The following is a 22,512-nucleotide window of genomic DNA, read 5'->3' on the forward strand; positions in this document are numbered from 1 at the left end:
AAGGGCGCCACACGGGTCCGAAAAGAGAGAACTAAATGTTTCTTCAAACAGGTTACTGTTCTGCCACAAAAGGATTTCAGAGTCTTGAGCAGCACGTCGTCCATTTTTGTTTCGCTTTCGCGAAAAGCACCACACTCGGCTTTGCTCGTTCTGTGTACGCCTCGCGGTGTAGCAGCTCTGAAAGGAACTCTCAAGACATCCAGCGCCGTCCTTAAAGCGCTTTTATGGCGCAGCGATAACGGGAACAAAGGTATGTGTAGCACATTAACTTCGGCAATAAAGAGGCCACGCCGGCCGCCGCCGCGCTGCCCTTAACGACCGACCGAAAGATGAACTTTTGCAGGTGCAGCCACCGCACGTAGCTTATTCTTTTCATTTCCGCTTTTAGAGCACATTTTGAGTGCGGAGCATCCCAGCAACTGCAGTTTCATTACGTATAAAAGATTATTACATATAAAAGATGTAACCCGAGGTATCTGTAAATTCCATGTACAGTCCTAAAACGCTCAAATGACCCGGACCGAATTTCATACAGTTCTCCGCAACGTGCTCCCCTGCCGGTGGCAACACCGATAGGGAGTTCTTGGGGTAGGGCGTTCCATTTCTCCTCCAATGCGGATGACATCTGTTGGATGGTCGCTGGTGCATGTGTGCGTTTTGCAGTTGTAATTTTTCCTCCTATCTACGTAGTTATGTAGTTCTCAATTCGTTCGAGCAATCAATCATTCATAATATGAAACACAGTCATAGCTCAGTCACTCAAAATGATTCAGAAATTTTACTTGTTAGAATGAAATCAGGCGATGATTCTTCTTCTCTGCAGGCTCGTGATTTGCGGCAGTCTGCTAATCTGTCCAAATAAAATGCCTCGTACGTTTGGGAGCGTTGTATAATGTCGGGAAACCTCAGATCAAGCGGATATTTGGCTTCGATGAAGTTTAACCTTCCGAAGAAGTAATGGAGCTCTTGGATTATTAAATGCAGGTTCGTATCCAGTCTTTCGGAAGTTCCCTTCTGATGAACAACTACGCAATATATCGATAAATATCATTAATTCTCAAATGTCAAATACACACCTTTTGTATGAAGGAGCAATACTCGTATATTTGTATATTTCCCTTTTAATCGCACAATTTCGTCTCAGTTATCTTTTGTCATAAATCTCAGTATTCAGATTACAATTCTTCAAACCAAGCTCAGGCTAATCGGCACGAAGACAATCTCGGAAGCTCTTTTTTCCCTAACAACCACCACAGAGAGTACTACAAAGATTAATTATGCGCTCATTGCATAGCTATTGTATGAAACTATTTTGCGCATGGATTCTGCGAGTATGAAGATAGAGATATTACACAGTACAATTCCCCAGTGCATTCCACACGTGCTCAGTCAACGCCATCTGGTATCCAGAAGGCTTTGGCTAAACGGGACTTAAATCGGGAGAACGTTCAGGTCTGTCTATTCGCCGAATATCCTCTCGCTTAAGGAGCTCCTACATCTGCGCTGCTCCATACGGTCGCACATTGTCACCCGTAAAAAAAATTAAAAAAAAAAAAAAAACTGGACAGTTGCAAGCAGGACTCGCACTCCGAGATTCGTACAAACTTATTTATGTATACAGGGTGGTCCATTGATAGTGACCGGGCCAAATATTTCACGAAATGAGCATCAAACGAAAAACTACAAAGAACGGAACTCATCTAGCTTGAAGGGGGAAACCAGATGGCGCTATGGTTGGCCCACTAGATGGCACTGCCATAGGTCAAACGGATGTCAACTGCGTATTTTAAATAGGAACCCCCACTTTTTATTACATATTCGTGTAGTACGTAAAGAAATATGAATGTTTTAGTTGCACCACTTTTTTCGCTTTGTGATAGATGGCGCTGTAATAGTCACAAACGTATAAGTACGTGGCATCACGTAACATTCCGCCAGTGCGGACGGTATTTGCTTCGTGATACATCACCCGTGTTAAAATGGACCGTGTTTGCCAATGACACCGCCTTCCTTGCCCTTGCCCCCACCCTGCAGCATTCCCAACACCTTCTCCAATCCCATCTTCACCGGTTCACCGCTTGGTGCAACCAGTGGTTGCTTAAGTTCCATCCCTCCAAAACCCAGGCGATCATTGTAGGCAAAACCACCCCTTCCTTCCACCTCCTCGATTTCTATCTAACCATATATGGCCTTCCTATTACCCTCACCCCCCCCCCTCTTAAGTACCTTGGCGTCACCCTCGACCATCGCCTCTCATGCACCCCTCATCTCCAGACAATCCAAGCCAAGGCACGCTCCCGACTCCATCTCCTCGAGCTCCTTTCCAGCCGTACGTGGGGTCTGGACCCCTCCACCATACTCAACACCTATAAATCCCTCATGCGCCCTATCCTCTGTTACGCCCATCCTGCCTGGTTCTCCGCCCACCCTACCTTTTACAACTCCCTTCAGATCCTTGAACGCCATGCTCTCCGCCTCGCCTATCGCATCCGTCTCCCCTCCCCCATGTGGATCCCGTACGACCTCATTACCTTTCCCCCACCTTCTCCTTTTTCTCGAACAGATATGAATCCTCTACACCACCCGTAAACTCGATCCTCATCACCCGCTTGTCTCACCCATCCTCTCCCACCCCACCTGCTGCCGCGCCTGTATTCCCACGTCCCACCTGCTCTCCATCTCTCCACCCTCCTTACCCTCCCCCAGAGTGGCTTCCGCCAGCACCCTCTCTCTGATGATGCACTCCTCCCCTCCATCTACCCCTCCCACCTACTTCGATCCTCCCCTCCCACTTCCTGTGTTTTTTTCCTTCAGGCACCCTCCCTCCCTTCTCTCTCTTTTTCCCTCCATCCCCCCTTCCTCCACCCCTCTTCCCCCGGGCTTCCCCAACCCCCATCCTCCCTTCCTTCCTCCCCCCTCTCTCCCCTGCCCTTGTCATCTCTGTTCCTCCCTCTCCCTCTCCCGCCCCCCTCCTCCTCTCTTGGCAGGTCCCCGGACTCGTACACGCTCAGTGGACATTCGCGCGCTGGAGATCATCGCCATCAGTGTCTCGTGGGTGTGCCTTCGTCTTTGTGTTTAGTGTTCTTTCGCCGTCACGCCCCACCGTTCACATGTGCCGTCGCAGTCGTCAGTATTCGTGCGCTGTGTCAACAGGTTTTAGTGTTTTTTCTTGTCCAGCGTGAACGGCTTCGTGTATATTGTTTTCTGTGTCTACAGTCTTTTGCCCACCATTTTTATTGTATCATCTGTACCTCCCTTATGTCTTATATTGTACCACTCGCGGCTGAAGAGCAGCGTACTATGCTGCTGACAGCCCACCTTTGTACAAGGTGTTTAAAATAACAATAAAGAAAAAAATGGACTGTATACCAATTGCTGAAAAGGTCGATATGGGTGTTGATGTATGACTATTGTGATCAAAATGCACAACGGGCGTGTGCTATATACTCTGCTTGGTTTCCTGGACGACATCATCCAAGTGTCCAGACCGTTCGCCAGATAATTACGTTATTTAAGGAAAGAGGAAGTGTTCAGCCACATGTGGAACGTCAACCACGAACTGCAACAAATGATGATGCCCAAGTAGGTGTTTTAGCTGCTGTCGCAGCTAATCCGCACATCAGTAGCAGACAAATTGCGGGTGAATCGGGAATCTCAAAAACGCCGGTGTTGAGAATGCTACATCAACATCGATTGCACCCTTACCATATTTCTATGCCCCAGGAATTGCATGGCGACGACTTCGAACGTCGTGTACAGTTCTGCCACTCGGCACAAGAGAAATTACGGGACGATGACAGATTTTTTGCACGCGTTCTATTTAGCGACGAAGCGTCATTCACCAACAGCGGAACGTAAACCGGCATAATATGCACTATTGGGCAACGGAAAATCCACGATGGCTGCGACAAGTGGATCATCAGCGACCTTGGCGGGTTAATGTATGGTGCGGCGTTATGGGAGGAAAGATAATTGGCCCCCATTTTATCGATGGCAATCTAAAGGGTGCAATGTATGCTGATATCCTACGTAATGTTCTACCGATGTTACTACAAGATGTTTCACTGCATGACAGAATGGCGATGTACTTCCAACATGATGGATATCCGGCGCATAGCTCGCATATTTCATGACAGGTGGATTGGATGTCGAAGCACCATACCATGGCCCGCACGTTCACCGGATCTGACGTCCCCGGATTTCTTTCTGAGGGGAAAGCTGAAGGATATTTGCCATCGTGATCCACCGACAGCGCCTGACAACATGCGTCAGCGCATTGTCAATGCATGTGCGAACATTACGGAAGACGAAATACTCGCTGTTGAGAGGAATGTCGTTACACGTATTGCCAAATGCATTGAGGTTGACGGACATCATTTTGAGCATTTATTGCATTAATGTGGTATTTACGCTATAACAGCATGCGTTCTCAGAAATGATAAGTTCACAAATGTACATGTATCACATTGGAACAACCGAAATAAAATGTTCAAACGTACCTACGTTCTGTATTTTAATTTATAAAACCTACCTGTTACCAACTGTTCGTCTAAAATTGTGGGGCATATATTTGTGACTATTACAGCTCCATCTATCACAAAGCAAAAAAAGTGGTGCAACTAAACATTCATATTTCTTTACATACTACACGAATATGTACTAAAAATAGGTGTTCCTACTTTTAAAAAAACGCAGTTGATATCCGTTTGACCTATGGCAGCGCTATCTAGCGGGCCAACCATAGCGCCGTATGGTTTCCCCCCTTCAAGCTAGACAAGTTTCGTTCCTTGTAGTTTTTTCGTTTGACGCTTATTTCGTGAGATATTTGGCCCAGTCACGATCAATGGACCACCGTGTATACACAACGGCAGGTTATCAACATTTAAGTTTAGTTTGAACGTTGTGTTACAGACGGCAAACGAGCGATGGGACGCAGCATCTCCGAGGTAGCGATGAAGTGGGGATTTTCCCGTACGACCATTTCACGAGTGTACCGTGAATATCAGGAATCCAGTAAAACATCATATCTCCCACATCGCTGAAGGTTGAAAAAGATCCTGCAAGAACAGGACTAACGACGACTGAAGACAATGGTCCAACGTTACAGAAGTGCAATCCTTCCGCAAAGTGCTGTAGATTTCAATGCTGGTCCATCAACAAGTGTCAGCGTGCGAACCGTTCAATAAAACATCGATATTGGCTTTCGGAGCCCAAGCCACGCTCGTGTACCGTTGGTGGCTGCACGTCACAAAGCTTTACGCCTCGCCTGGTCCCTTCAACACCGACACTGGGTTGTTGATGAATGGAAACATGATGCCTGGTCGGACGAGTCTCGTTTCAAATTGGGTCGAGAGAATGGACGTGTACGGATATGAAGACAACTTCATGAATCCATGGACCCTGCATGTCAGCAGGAGACTGTTCAAGCTAGTGGAGGTTTTGTAATGGCGTGCGGCGTGTGTGGTTGGAGTGATACGGGACCCCTGGTACGTCTAGATGGGACTCTGACAGGTGATACGTACGTATCCGTCCTGTCTGGTCACCTGTATCTATTCACGTAGATCAGGGCTTAACAACTGGCCGGTTTTGAGCGCGAGTACTCGCGTCTGCTCAGGCACGTGCTCGCGAGCAGGTGCAAGGTCGTGGAGTAGGGAGGGAGGGGAGGGAGGGGAAATGCGCGCGCACGTTTGAATAGGGCCGCAGCGTGCCTATTGAATTCGCGCCGACTGTGTAACGTTAAAAGTACTACGATCAGCTCTTAACAGTCACTTCGCTGGTTAAGAATCATTTTCAAGTCGCCGTTGTGTAACCCCAACCATGCTTTCGCAGTTCAACCCCAATTGGGAGGGATTGTATCTGTTTACAGAAAAAGATGGTGTTGCAAAATGTTTAGTATGTCACAAAACGCTGAATTCTTTTAGGAAATTTAATTTGCTGCGACATTATATGTCGTACCACGCGAAAGACAACGGACGTGGAAAATGTGATTGACCAGATCGTGCACAGGAAGTTATTAAACTTAAAAAGAAGCTATCCGAAGAAGATCTGGACGACGAAGAAAAATCAACTGAGGCAGCTCTCAGAGTGAGTTACAAAATTGCTTTGTTTTTAGCAAAATCCCTGCGCCCCTTCACTGATGGCGATTTAATAAAAGATGTTTGGTAGTTGCAGCGGAACATTTGTGTCCATCTCAAGTTGAACAGTTTCGGATTGTGCCATTATCTGACATGACCATTATGCGTCGCATACAGGACATGGCAGACGACGTCCAGAGCCAGCTTGGAAATATCTATAAAGATTTTATGGCGTATTCTCTAGCTCTGGACGAAAGTGTTGATATCACTGGAACAGCGCAGCTTTCCATATTTATTAGAGGTGTTAATAGAGATCTTCAGGTGAGGAAGGAGCTCCTCGACGTAGTAGCGATGAAGAACACTGCAACCGGAGGTGATATTTTAAGTAGTGTTGAAGAAAGTGTTGAAAATATAGGACTGTCGTGGAATCCTTTAGTTTCAGTGTTTACAGACGGTGCACCAGCGATGACAGGGAAAAAATCAGGTTTCGTTGCGCTGTTGAAGGAGAAAACGCAAACACTGACCGTGCCGAATGAAATAAGGGGCGTTCATTGTGTGATCCACCAGGAAAACTTATGTGCAAAGAGTATCATTCTAAAAAATGTGATGAGTGTTGTTGTTCGTACAACCAATTATATAAGGAAGCATGGGCTACAACACAGACAATTTAAAAGCTTTCTTGAGGATGTAGAAAGCCAGTATGGTAGCCTGCCTTATTACAGCGAGGTCCGCTGGCTTAGTCTGGCGAATTATTAAATCGAATTTTTGCCTATTAGATGAGATAAATATGTTCATGGAAAATAACATGTGTGTTCCTGAATTGAAAGAGCGTTCATGGAAATGTGATCTCGCGTTCTTAGCAAATTTAACTAGCCATCTGAATGCTTTGAACATTTCACTACAAGGTAAAGATCTGCTAATTACTCATTTCATAGATCGAATATGAGCTTTTAAAATGAAATTGACACTTTGGGTGAGTCAGCTGGAAACAGGAAATCTAGCTCATTTGCCTAAATTATCATCCATGCAAGATGTTCACAAAGACTGTGAACGTTATTCACATAGTTTAGTTGCCCTTACGGAAGAATTTGATCAACGCTTTCAAGATCTGACAGCACTAGACAGTGATTCTGATCTCTTCTCCTCTCCATATTCAGCGAATATTGAAGAGATTCGTCCTGAGCTGCAACTAGAAATTATTGACCTGCAGTGTGACAGAGAATACAAATTTCAGAACAAGAAAAACATTTTGGAATTTTACAGACACTTCCCTCAGGATAGATTTCCTCATTTGCACAAACTGGCGGCTACAATAATATCAATGTTCGGTTCCATGTATGTTTGTGAACAACTGTTCTCTGCAATGAAATGTAACAAGACGCGCCTGAGAAACGCATTGTCTGATCGAAATTTAAACTGCACGCTGCGGCTACAATGCACAAGAACAATTACTCTGAACATAGACGCAATTGTAAAGGGCAAAAAGTACAAGATAATAGAGAATCCCACACTTCAGTGACACCTTTTATTGTGTAACAGTTCACAAATTAATACGAATGTAGAGGCATACACTAAACTAATAAAATTATGTGGCATGTGTACATTCTCCTTTATTTGTTTCATTTGTCACAGTAATAATTCGTGAGTGATATCCCTGCAGGTGGCTGCGGATTTACATTGACTGGCGGCAGCTGTTGTGTGCCCCATGTGACTCTCCCCACTCTCCGCTCTGGTCCGGTAGTGGGGGTAGCGTGCTCGCGCTGCTCCATGCTCGCGCCTTGCTGCTCACAGCTTGCTCCGCGAGCACGTATGTTGTGAAGCCCTGACGTAGATTGTGTGTTTTGCCAGACTGAGCATATCTGGGATGCCTTGCAAAGTGCTGTTCAGAGGAGATCTCCACCTCCCTCGTACTCTTACGGATTTACGGACAACTCTGGAGGATTCATGGAGTCAGTTCCCTCCAGAATTACTTCAGACATTATTCGAGTCCAAGCCACGTCGTGTTGTGGCACTTATGCGTGTTCACGGGGGCCCTACACGATATTCGCAGGTATACCAGTTTCTTTGGCTCTTCAGTGTATATTAACATGCTATGCAAATTGATGGTTGCCTCTCACAGTTACTAGGAACATTTGACGGAATCCTCTTGTGAAGAAAGCGGTGCAGCCGGCCATATTGTTGTAAAGCAAATGCCAAGTTGTTCTATGGAATGCTTCAACGGATATGTTGTGGGTTATTGGAACCTCGTCTGAAGCAGTGGATGTGTAAAGCTTCATCAGTTGCTGCTATTACTTTGTTTTGAACGTAACAGATGCTGTACGCATCATAGGCACAGATTTTCAGGGAAAGTTTGTACGTAGAATGAACAGCTCGTAAAGCACTTGCGATGGTAGCATTGATGTGGCGCAGAAGTCAGGTGCCTTAAGCGCATCACCACCAGATGGTGTGAGCATCGTTTTCACAAAGTCAGAGGACCTCAGTTCGTCGCATCTCAGCCAACTAGTGCGAAATATTTATAAATTATATACACAAACCTTCCTCGTCAATCGCTGTACCTATTACTCAAAACCAGATCAAAATTCCTAAAGCAGTTCCTGTGACTTTTGACAGATTATGAATGCAATGCTAGATTGTAATGGCAACAAAATAATTTTTATATAATATAGTTAAAATTAACATTTTGCGGATTTTTTTTCCTTTGCTTGTATTGTAAAACCTTACGTCTTGTCTGCAGCTCGTCGTCGTGTGGTAGCGTTCTCGCTTCCCGCGCCCGGGTTCCCAGGTTCGATTCCCGGCGGGGTCGGGGATTTTCTCTGCCTCGTGATGACTGGATGTTGTGTGATGTCCTTAGGTTTGTTAGGTTTAAGTAGTTCTAAGTTCTAGGGACTGATGACCATAGCTGTTAAGTCCCATAGTGCTCAGAGCCATTTTAACTTTACTTCTTGCCAAATTTGATGCTTCTGGGTCAACGGGAACAGAGACGCCGATGAGGGCGCGTGGGGGAGGGGGGGGGGGGGGGGGGAGGGCGAAGTTCTTATGCAGAGCGTGTGGGAAAAAAATTGTCTCTGTACGTCTGTTCTTTGTTCAGTTGTGATTTTTTCAAGACTGAAATTTTCACCGAACTCTTTGTGCTGGGCGATCGTAAAAGCACATTCCATCAGTGTTACTAGCAGTGCTTTAGTTTGTTTAAAAACTTAAAATAATAAGAAATAAATCGACGCAACAAAAAGATTTTATAGCTTGTCCAACATTTTTCGGCACACTGTCCCCTAATACCGTTTGGCATTTGTTGACAGAATTCGTTACCGAGTGGGGTAGCGTGGTGGTTACCACACTGGCCTCAGATTCGGGAGAACGATGGTTCAAAACCACGTCTGGCAATCCTGGTTTGGGTTTCTCGTAATTTCCCTAAATCGCTTCAGGCAAATGCCAGAATTGTTCCTTTGAAAGGGTTCAGCCGACTACCTTTCCCATCCTTCCACAATCCGATGGGTCAGATGACCTCACTGTTAAGTCCCCTCCCCTAAAGAAACCAACCAGAATTCCTTAAGTTCTGGTGACACTTGCCACTGTGCCTGTCACTGCTGTCAATTTATACAATCTGACAATTGCGATGGTGCATAAGTTTGTAGAGTTTTTATTTTGCATGTTGGTAGTCCAGTTGCTGTGTGTTCATTTATCAGTTGTTATTTTTTATTTGCAGTACAATGTCACTTATTTCAGTTTTCATATTGTCATTATGTCATTTGGAGACTGCGAGTGAAGCTGTGGACGATAGATAATGGAGTGCCATTGAACAAATCGGAACATTTCCTACATATTCTTTTGTTTGAATTCAATAGAGGAGTGACAGCAGGGAAGGCAGCCAGAAACATTTTCGCCTTGTGTGAGGATAATGCCATTGGACAGTGCACGGCAACAAAATGGTTTTCTCGTTTTAACAAGGATCGTCTTGACATTACTGACCCTCCACGTTCAGGAAGATCTTCGGGGTTTGATGAAGAACATTTAAAAGTGTTAATCCACAGTGACCCAAGTCTGTGTGCTTGAGAACTGGCAAATGTGATGAACTGTGATCATTCCACCATCGTGCAACATTTGCTTGCAAAAGGGGAGGTTAAAAAATAGGGTACATGGTATACTCTAACCAATCATCACGAATATCAGGTACAAGGAATAGGAAGCCAATAAAAGCAGCTGCTCCCCGTACAAGACCTGTGCACATCCACAAAAGATAATGTTCTGCGTCTGGTGGAACAGCGACGGTGTGGTGAACTGCCACTGTAGACTTCCCCGAGGCGTAACCATTGTAAGGTGGCAGAATAAATGGTCAGATTTGCGCCTTATGTGAGACCTTTATACATCGTAACGAGAAGGTGAAGATACCTAACGTAATTCGGCGGTTATGAGAACATTTTCCTATCAGTATGGAATGCAAAAAGGGTTAACAGCAAATTGATAGTAATTAGCACACCTTTCCTATATAATGCATGTCTTTGAGCGGAAGGTGGAACAGTCAACGCGAGTCGCTTTTAGTTTTGAAAAGACAGCTGCACAACGGAATAGTGAAGGTGCGCTCTAGGGGTTACGACGGAAACCACTTAAAGGGGTGGCAGGAAGAAGGTCAGCGACCCTGGACCAGGTTATTCAGGCTGGAGGACGCGTGCCGTGGCACATCTGAACAAGGGACAGAGAAAAAGCTTTAGAAAGCTGCGATTTGGAATTCCAACGGGATACAAACAAAAGCCAGTGACGCATTTCGTCCAGCAGGTGCGACACACGGAAAGGTCAATGTACTTTAGGCGTCTATAATGGGCACAAAACGTCCGATTGGTGGAAACGTTCTAGGAAGGAGAAAAATAGTGAAGTTTCGACGCAGTTTGATAGAAGGGACATTGCAATTGGTAGAGAGAGTTTCTCCAAAATAAGAGGAACGCTCCTATTGGTTGAAAAAAGCCGTGACGTGAAAAGGAACCCAAGTGGAGGGAGGCAGTTCTGCCACGAGTAGGACAAGAGGGAAATTTTCTGGGGGACTCTTCTCTAAACTGGCGTCAAGTGCAGAACAGAGTGCTCAACGCTCTGTACGACACAGAGAAGAAATTTGTGTGGACACTGCATTCACAGTGGCTGCACTTCAGCTAGAAATTAGTTGTAGCAACGTTTAGCTGCAACTGTGGAGAAACGAACCAGCCAAATTATTTAATTGTTCTTGCGAGAACTGAGAGGGCACTATAATATGCACGCTGCTCCAACCATGCGTGTGTATATTGCCACATAATAAGACTAGGGCTGAGTACATGTTTTCTCGAATATCGATAAACATAGGGAAAGTTTGTGCTGGAAAGTTCAGCAAAGGCCAGATTAGTTTTGTAGGAATTTCAGTGGGAGAGAGCGGCCTTGCAGCTTGCAGCATGTCGCAGCTTAAGATGGTTCAAATGGCTCTGAGCACTATGGGACTCAACATCTTAGGTCATAAGTCCCCTAGAACCTAGAACTACTTAAACCTAACTAACCTAAGGACATCACACACACCCATGCCCGAGGCAAGAGTCGAACCTGCGACCGTAGTAGTCCCACGGTTCCGGACTGCAGCGCCAGAACCGCTAGACCACCGCGGCCGGCGCAGCTTAAGATAAATACCATGTGCAGAGGTGTAAACCTTGTTGGTTCACTATCTTGCGTCCACTGTAAACTCGAGTGGCCTTGGGTAATCTTGCGCTCAAATTTGCCACTTAACTAACCATCTACCATAGACATGATTGTCATCCAAAATAGTACCGAACTTTGAATAGGAAGCGGGCGATTTTCGTAGTACTGACCAACATCATAACGTATGTGTAGGAGCAATTCTGTAAATAATTTTCATAATATTGTGTTTAGGATTAATGTTCTTTCAGAGAGTTAATATATAACATTGTTGTGTATAAAATTATTTCACTTTTTGATGTTGGCAAGATGCATGATCTATTGCACTGTTTTTATGTTGTTGAGTTGAAAACTATGTAAAGGTGTGCAATTTTGTGAGAAAAATTGCGACATTAAACTTGTAATTTCACCTTAGTACACAGTTGTTCTCAATTCTAGAATAAGCAAAACCGCACCTTGCACCATCACTGCTGACATTGTCAAAAACTGAGACGTCCTGCAGACGCAATTTAACAACAACGACCAGGAAGACTGCATCGAGTGATCTACTCCATCATAACGCCCACCCGCATTCTGCTACATGGACAAAAAACGTTACACAGGAGTTGGTTGCTAAGCCATTCATTGTCCACCTTAATTTTCTGTTCCTGCGCCCTCAGATTTTCACCTTGCCCTCTCTCTATCGAATAACCTCCAAGGAGCTACCTTTCCAGGTGAAAATGTGCTCCGAACGTGGCTGGATGAGTTCTTCGCCTAAAAACCACGTGATTTCTGCAGTTGTGGCACCAAAAAGTTATCCAAGCATTGACAGACTGTTGTAAGCAGTGGAGGAAAATATACTGGATGGTTATGATTAAACTTCCCCTATTTAACACGTTATAACACGGAAACTAAATACCGTACGAGTACCAAACTTAGTAGCATTAATGTCCAGAGTAAGGGGTGCATGATTTCCATGCGTCACAGCGCCACTGTCCAGTTCCAACTATGGCCACCAGGTGCCTTGATCAATCATCGTGATGCATACTCTCACACATCTGACCAGTCGCACTGCAATTCTTGATGTGTCAGCAAGAGATTGGACAGAAGGAGCGGGGCATTATTGGTGAAGCTCTATTATCAAAACAACAGTAATACTGCAGCTGGACTTCGAAAATATCGACAGCTGAAAAGATTACCGCCTGGTGTGCGGAGCATGACGAAGACTTTCGAATCAACTGGAGAATTGGGCGTCGCTCTGAGAAGAGGCTAATGACCGGTTGCATCACAGGTTGTTGATGAAATCGCTGTTGCTATGGCAGACAACGCTGTGCATAATTCCCAGTCGTCAGGCAGTGCGTGTGCTGTGTCACAACAATTGAACATCCCTCGGTCCACTGTGTGGAAGGCGCTTTGAACCATACTCAAATGGTATCTGTACAAGATCCATTTCGTACAGCAGCTTGCACCAAAGGAAGCAAAACCACGTGTTGACTTCGCTCTCCCCTTTCTCACAAGGATCGAAGTTGACGAGGGCTGACCCTAGACCATCCTATGGACAGACAAATCTCATTGTTCTCTGAAAGGTGAGATGAACACACACAACTGCTGAGTGTTTGTATCTTCACCTACAGTCACTGTGGATGAAGCTCCTCTGTATGGTGTACGTGTCACCATATGGTGTGGCTTCACAGCTACATTCATAATTGTCCCATTCTTTTTCAGACAGGCTGACACTCAAGGACCAAATTAGTGTGATATGCTTCACCAACATGTCATACCCGCCCTACAGGAGACAGACTCATTGGACTCAACAGTTTTCATGCAAGATGGGGCCCCACCGCACATCGCTTGTGAAGCTCACCTGCTTCTCTGAAACATTTGCAAACGATCGAATCATTAGCCGATCGTTTCCAAGTGTTTGGCTGGTACGAGCACCTGACCTCACTCCCTCTGATTTCTGGCTGTGGGGCTACCTGAAAGACAGGGTTTACCAGGGGACCGTTCACACATGTGCTGATTTGAAGCGCAGCATATCAAGAGAGGTAGCCAGCATACCTGTGGACATGTTTCGTTCTGTTGTGCAGAATGCAATCCTGCGCTTTCAGACTCTACTGGACTCTGATGGGGACCATATTGAGCCCCTTTTGTAGCAGTAATGTTACCAGCATGCAATGGTATGATGTATCATAGCAACACATTAAAAGTGTTTCAAATAAATTGATTCTGCATTAATCATCCTGAGGTAAAGCTCTTCTGTCTGTGCTTGCTTTAACAATACACATGTCTTTGGGTGGCGTCTGCCTTTAGCAAAACACAATTTCGTTTTTTGTCCCTGGCCTGTTTCACTGCAGTCGCAGCATCATCAGTGGGTTTTTTATTTTATGGCTGTTAAACATAAGAAATGTTCTTTACTGTTTATACACATGTAAATATTAATTTTTAAATCGTAATTACACTTTTTTGGCGAGCATATAGAATTATGTAATCATTCCTTCTTACCACATGGTGTGGTTTTCCTGCTGTATTACCTTTTTATGGTGTCTGTTTTTCTTTAGTTCGTCATCTGCAACCATATACAACTTAATGTAGACAAAATGTTTACGCTAAAATTCCGGTCTCTGAACTGTTATGGCTATGCCTGAAATTGATTAATTTTATATGGAAGGTTGTGTGTGTGTGTGTGTGTGTGTGTGTGTGTGTGTGTGTGTGTCTATTTACATTATGTTTCACTTACGTTTTCTTTTTTCCTCATCTCCTTCACTGTCAAGTTCTCTGTATTGAATTGTCACTGTCACTGTTTACCAACTGTGATAACAAGATAGCGGACAGTGTAACAGTTGAAGGTGTGAAAACAAGATTTCTGACAGTGGAACAGTTGAAGATGTCATTGGCGGTTGTTTTGAATCTCTCAGAGGTTGCTGTATATGTGTGTTTGTGTGTGTGTGTTTGTGAAAAAGAGAGAGAGACAGAAGGTTTGAGAATTTATCATTATTATTATTATTATTTTATATATATATAGTTTTATGTGTATGTATGTATGTATGTGTCTGTGTGGGGGGGGGGGGGGCGGCGGTTCTATAAATTGGTGTTATCTAATAATTCTTTGAGGGCAGAGAACAGAGTTCCATTGCAGAGAGCTGTGTATTCATTTATCACTTGCTTTCCTTCAAATATGGCTTTTTGTATTTGATAATTTTCTTCAATTATTAGTTTTTGTGGGGGCTGTTGCTGCATTTGAGAATTTTCAAATCAGTATTGATGTCTGTTGGGCTACGTTTCTTGTTCATAAGGTGTTCTGCAAATGTGGAATGACAGCAGTTACTTTTTAATGCTCTTCTGTTATCTGTGTATCTGGTATTAAAGTTTCTGCTTGTCTATACTGTATACATTGATTTGCAGTCCTGACACGTTAGTTGGTAAATACCAGATGAGTTGTGCTTGTGTTGGTTTTACTTAGTTTGCTCTGTGTTGAATTGTCTGTCCTGTAGCATACATAACGCCCTATAGAACGCCCCATCCCCCACCCACACATGCACACAGACACACACATACACACACATATAATAAATCCTCAAACCTACACCTCTCTCTCTCTCTCTCTCTCTCTCTCTCTCTCTCCCTCTCTCCCTCCCTTTTTACACACACACACACCTGTGAAAGATTCAAAACAACCACCAATGAATGACATCTTCAACTGTTTCACCATCCGCCATCTTGTTTTAACAGTTGGTGAACAATGACAGAGACAACTTAATACACAGAACTCGACAGTAAAGAAGATGAGGAAAAAGAAAAAGGTAAGTGAAACATAATACAAATACACAAACACACCCACACATACACACACGCACACACAACCTTTCAAATAAAATTAATTAATTTCAGCCATAGCCAAAACAGTTTAGAAATCGTAATTTTAGTGTAAATATTTTGTCATCATTAAGTTGTATATGGTTGAAGATGACAAATTGTAAAGAAAACCAGACACTGTTGAAAGGTAATACAGCAGGAAAGCCACACCAAGCAGCAAGAAGGTGCATTACATAATTATATGTGCTCTTCATAAATCTGTAATTACGATTTAAAAACTAATATTTACATTTATATAAACAGTAAAGAACATTTCTTATGTCTAACAGCCATAAAATAAAAAAAACTACTGATGATGCTGCAACTGCAGTGAAACATGTCTGGAACAAAAAACAAAATTGTGTTTTGCTAAAGGCGGTACCCACTCACAAACATATAAATATATCAGTCTGCATTATTTCTCTTCCCCATGTACTTGACATTAATGCTAGCAAGTTTAGTCCTTGTTAGGTAATTAGGTTCCATGTTATAACGTGTTAATTGGGGAAAATTTAAATACACTGAAGGGCCAAAGAAACTGGTACTACTGCCTAATATCATGTAGGGTCCCAGCGAGCACGCATAAGTCCCGCAATACGACGTGGCAAGGATTCGATTAATGTATAATATCTGAAGTAGTACTGGAGGGAATTGACAGCCCGAATTCTGCAGGACTGTCCAAATCCGTAAGAGTACGAAGGAGTGGAGATGTCTTCTGAACAGCACGTTGCAAGGCATCCCGGATATGCTCAATAATGTTCAAGTGTGGGGAGTTTGGTGGCCAGTGGAAGTATTTAATCTCAGAGTAGTGGTCCTGGTGTCACTCAGTAGCAATTCTGGACGTATGGGGTGTCATATTGTCCTGCTGTAATTGCCCAAGTCAGTCGATATGCTCAATCTACGTGAAAGGATGCAGGTGATCAGACAGGATGCTTACGTACGTGTCACCTGTCATAGTGGTATGAAGACGTATCAGGGGTTCCATATCACTCCAACTGCACATGCCCCACACCATTACAGAGCCTCCGCCAGCTTGAAAAATATTGTTCAAATGGCTCTAAGCACTATGGGACTTAACATCTGAGGTCATCAGTCCCCTAGATAGATAACTACTTAAAACTAACTAACCTAAGGACATCACACATATCCATGCCCGAGGCAGGATTCGAACCTGCGACCGTAGCAGCAGCGCGGTTCCGGACTGAAGCGCCTGGAACCGCTCGGTCACAGCGGCCGGCCACCAGCTTGAACAGTCCTCTGCTGATATACACGGTCCATGGATTCATGAGCTTGTCTCCATACCCGTACACGTCCATCCGCTCGATACAATTTGAAATGACACACGTCCGACCAGGCAACATGTTTCTACTCATCAAAAGTCCAATGTTGGTGTTGACGGAACCAGGCGAGGTGTAAAACTTTGTGTCGTGCAGACATCAAGGGTACACGAGTGGGGCTTCGGCTCCGAAAGCCCATATCGATGAATGTTCATTGAACAGTCTGCACGCTGACATTTGAAAGGTGGCTACACTGTGCCACTGCGCCAGAGATTGCGCCAAAGAGTACTATTAAGCCGCCTCCACAGTGCTTGTTGAGAGTTCGTGGAGGTCAGTGCTTGTTAAGAGATCGGAGAGGACAGTGGTAGTAGAGAGCTCGTAGAGGACAGTGCTTGTCATGAGATCGTAGTAGACAGTGCTTGTTGAGAGTTCGTAGCAGTCAGTGCTTGGAGAGAACTCGTGGAGGTCAGTGCTTGTTAAGAGATCGGAGAGGACAGTGGTAGTAGAGAGCTCGTAGAGGACAGTGCTTGTCATGAGATCGTAGTAGACAGTGCTTGTTGAGAGTTCGTAGCAGTCAGTGCTTGGAGAGAACTCGTTGAGGTCAGTGCTTGTTAGAGTTCATAGCAGTCAGTGCTTGTTATGAGATCGTAGAGGACAGTGCGTGTTAAGAGTTCGTGGTAGTCACTGCTTGTCGTGAAGTCGGAGCGAGATGTTGTTCGTGGAAGTCTGTGCCTGTCGAGAGCTCGTAGAGGTCAGTGGTTGTTGAGAGTTCATAGCAGTCAGTGCTAGTAGAGAGCTCGTAGAGGACAGTATGTGTTAAGAGTTCGTACCGAGATGTGCTAGTGGGCACTGCTTGTCGTGAAGTCGGAGTGAGATGTGGTAGTAAAGAGTGTTGTTCCATGTTTTATGCAGTTATTTGATGGGAGAGATAGCAGATGTTATTGTAATGAGTGCATTTCGTCAATATATATGAAGGTAAAAACTACAATGTTCTTTTATTAATTGTGTGTCTGAAATAATGCGTCACTACAGGTTCAGTCAACAAAGCATCTGGCTTGTGTTCTTGTATTAGAGTGAATTCTGGTTTTCTTGCGTAATTATAGTTTTTCTAATTTTCTTTTGTCACGTCAGCATAGTTGGTATTTAAAAATTCTTGTCTTGTTGGAAAAGAACCGTGCCAGATGTGGACGTTGAGTCACACTCCCACATACAGAACAGTTACTCTTGTGCTTGTTGGCTTCGTAGATTTTATAGTTGCTGGGGACTTAATTAACTGTGTTTACGAAAATTTTCTTACATTGATTGTTGCAGTCAGATAGCGTAAATATACTAGTCAGGGCCAACCGATTACGAGACTTGCGTAATCGGGCATACAGCTACTAAAACTAAAAATATTTTCAATCATAATATTTAAATAAGCCCCCATGCACGTGGCGACCGCTGCTTCGGATCGTCCCTTGGAATTGTTCTGATTGTAAAAATAGTAGACCGTAGTATTGTTGTAGTAATTTGTAGTTTATTAATTGTAGTCTATTTTGCATGTGTAGATTTGGTAATTAGCATTCTTCTAATGGTATTTTTCAAAATTTAATTTTTATTGCCTTGTATACGCGTTTGACAATTTTGTGCAATGATTTCAATTGTTCGATTGATCGTGTTTGAGGGAGACATTGCATGTGAATGGTATTGTTGGAGATAAGGAGGCATTGTGTGATTTTCGAACAGTGACGAATTTTTTTATGTTTTGTAAATGATTACGCGGTCGATGAAACAGGCAAAATTGATGAATAGTCAGAATAACGAAATTGTTAACATGGCGAACTCGCCAACAGAGGAAAACAGTGTGATGAATAATGAACTGGAAAACAATGTAATAAGTCGGGAAAATAGTCCAGAACCATTTCGAAATTTTTCTCAATCAGAAAATTCACAGAATACGAGAGTAACGATAGAAGATTTTGGAATAGTATCGAACACAGATAGCTTTACAGCCATGCAGAAGGAAGCTGGTTTTGTGGGAAATGTGAGGGGTGAAAAGAATTTTGAAACAGTTACTATGGAGCAGTTGATGAGTGCTATATTAAATATGGGATCACAGTTACGATCTGAATTAAAAACAGATATGGAAAAACAAATAGGAACTATTAAAACTGATATGGGAACAATGGGAACAAAGTTAGACTCACTGGGATCACGGATAGAAGCAATGACAACACGGTTATGCTCAAAAATAAGAACAATTGAAACAGAAATAGGAACAACTAAAACCGAGATGAAAGCAGTGGGATCACAGTTACGATCTGAATTAGAAACTGATAGGGGAACAATGGAAACTCAGTTAGGCTCACGAACGGGAACATATTTCAAAAACATGAAAGACGAATTAAAGAGGGAAGTTAGAGAGGAGGCGCAACCGATTTTGAATTCTCACAATAATAGCTTAATTTCAACAGAAATCAGACAAGAGGAACAGGGCAGGGAACAGGAAGAAAGAGATCGCGTGATAGTACAGAAATTTTCAGAGTTAAATTTACAACGTGCAAAAGATAAGGAAGAAATAATTGAAAGAATCGAGGAATCCGTACCAAATGACATAATAAATAACTTAACGCAACAGTGTGAACAGTTAACTACTAAATGTGACAATACCGAAACCCGAGTCGCGACACTTACAGAAGACGTAAATAAACATAAAGAACAATTAAATGACTCATCGGAAAGAGTTGAGGAGATCTCAGATAAATTGACAAGTGTTAGTTTAGCAGAGGGGTATGAAGAAAGTAATTTATTTCATTTACGGGATGCAACAAGAGAGCGCCAGGCGCGCGAACTTTACAATAATCGACATTCGGACCGGGACAGACGTGGTAGGTCTTTGTCGCCACGAGGCGAAAACTTTGACTATAAACACTTTTTGATTGTTCGGAAATTTAAGATCTTCCGCAATTCTAAGAATGACATACATCCATGTGCACGATTAGATCAATTTACGTACGCACTTCCTCCAGATGTGCCACTAAGTCACAAACTAGAAATTATGTGCGGCTATTAAGGTCCTCAGGGGATTCACTACTCTAAGTGAATATGTGCGGTAGCGAGCATAGGGCCCCGAGCTGTAGTGGTGCTGTTTCTCTTTTAGTTTTCTGTACCGCTACCTACTCTTTTACTATTCTTTGCATCTGTCAAACCAACTCTTCGATTATCAATCTATCTAGTTAGTAATTAAACAATAACCGGATTTGACTAATGTACCCAAAAGTGACTTCGGAAATTACCGTTTGGACTTACAGTATCTTCAGCAGCATTCATTCGTAGCTTAAATGAAATTTTACCTGTTTATCTTCGTGACAATGTTACTTCTTATGTTGACGACATTATTATTGCTAAACGTTCTTGGAGTGAGCACAACGAAATTTTGGACTCATTATTACGTATCTTTGCAAGAGTTGGCATTACAGTGAACTTAGAAAAATCTGAATTTGGTCGTTCTCAGGTGAAATTTCTCGGTCACATTATTGCTACAGAAGGTATTCTGCCTGATCCAGAGAAATTAGACGCTATTCGTAATTATGCTGTACCTGCCGCAAAACGTGATGTTCGTAGTTCCTTGGTGTCTGTAATTTTCTTAGACGCTTTGTTAGTTTGGACGATTTGGCCACACCTCGTTTTTGCGATCTATCTGGAAAGTTCTTTTTAAACGAAAATCGGTCGACAACTCTGTTTGGTTAGTTTGTATTCCTGATGAGTGGGTCAATAAATTGATTTGGTATACGCATTTCAGTTATGCACACTTTGGTCCCCGAAAATGCTTTCATAAATTACGAGAAAATTGTTACTTCAGTAATATGGAAAAACGTATTCGATCTGTTCTTGCCAAATGCAAATTATGTCAAATGGCTAAGCCTCCAACGATTTCTCACAGAGCACCGTTGTTTCCCGTCATTCCAGCGAAATTAAAGGAGATGGCTGCAGTCGATTTGTTCGGTCCAGTGGTTCGTTCTACTAATGGTTTTGCGTACATTTTCGTAGCAGTGGAGTTGACGTCAAAATATGTATGTTTTACACCTTTACGCAAAGCAACAGCTCGTTCAGTATCTAATGCTTTCATTAACCATTTTCTTAAAGAAGTTGGTCATGTTGACAAAGTTATATCAGATAATGGATCACAGTTTCGCTCTAAAATTTGGCTTCGTACTCTACACCGTCGTAAAATTAAACCAATTTTCATTTCACTTTTTCACCCTCAATCTAACGCTTCAGAAAGATGGATGAAGGAAATCAATAAATTGTGTCGTCTTTATTGTCATCAGAATCACAGAACGTGGGATCAGTATCTTCATATTTTTCAAAATATTCTGAATGAACTCCCTAATGATTCAACTTCTTTACCACCTCTACTGGTATTAAAAAATAAAGTACCAACAGATCGCATTTCTGAAATCGTTCCTTTTCCGCCTTCACGGAAACTGCGGCATTCTGAAGTTGTCAACCTGGCTCTGCAAAATATTGCATCTGCGGCTGCTAGAAGAGAGAAATCAGCTAGACGTCCTGGTCGTTCAAAAATTTTGTCAGTTGGTCAGAAGGTATTAATTAAGTCCCATCGTTTGTCTCATAAAGGAAAAGGCTTGTGTCGCAAATTTTTTCTGCTCTATAACGGTCCATATAGAATTCGCAAAATTATACATGATAACACTGTTGAAGTAGAAACTCTTAAATCTCGACGCTCTAAGGGAATACATCATATATCTAATGTAAAAATTTTTGTAGAATGACATACTTGTGAGAAATCAACAGCTAGGTGTAAACATGCGGAGAGTACAAGGATACCGCGCTGTGTTTTGGCGGCGGCACATACTCAAAGCAACAGTCAAGTCTGCGCGCCGCACAAGGCAGTCGTTGACCGCGAACAATAGCTTCCTACGTCACGCGCCTACAGCTGATCGAGCGCTCAGTGCGAATGCACTGACAGCCGTAAACAAACACACAGTCTAATTTCTCCGACTAAATTCAGTATAAAGCTATAGTGACTTGATGAATTCTGTTATTAACATTCAGTATTTTGCAGGAGACGGTTGTATAAAGTATTTAAGAACTTCAGGTAAATTCTGTGAGTGTCCGACGTTAAGACGACTTGCTATCGAGAAATTTTCAGGAAGAATGTAATTTTGAATAAGAAACTAATTAACTAAAAAAGGTAACTATTAATTGAGTTTATTTTTCAGGCAACATAAATTCACTTAGGTACGTACTTTAGACGTAATTTGCTGCTCGCAATTACGTGATTCATACTTTGTGCTAATTTTATGTTCTATGAATTTACGTGTAAAGCGACGTGCTTGCGCACAATTGCTGATTTTTGTCAATGATTATTAATGAACAGGATTGTCATTTGTGTATATTATGCATCGCTTGGCTGCTATGCTTTTTCACTGATGTCATTTTTTTTTTTTTAATTATGTGCCTGCTGTGCTTATTTATTTAAATTATAATTGTCACCTGATTTATTGTGCTGATGTGTTTAGGTATGTAAGTTATACTTTGTGATTTATCTGCTTGCGCCTCCATGTTTACTTATTAAGATGACATATGAACATTTATTTGCTTAGGCTGATATGATGCTAATGACTTGTTTATTACGTAAGATATATGTTTGCTGCTTTTTGTATGGATTACATATTTACACA

This window comes from Schistocerca americana, chromosome 8 (assembly GCF_021461395.2).
Source record: "Schistocerca americana isolate TAMUIC-IGC-003095 chromosome 8, iqSchAmer2.1, whole genome shotgun sequence".
NCBI lineage: Eukaryota > Metazoa > Arthropoda > Insecta > Orthoptera > Acrididae > Schistocerca > Schistocerca americana.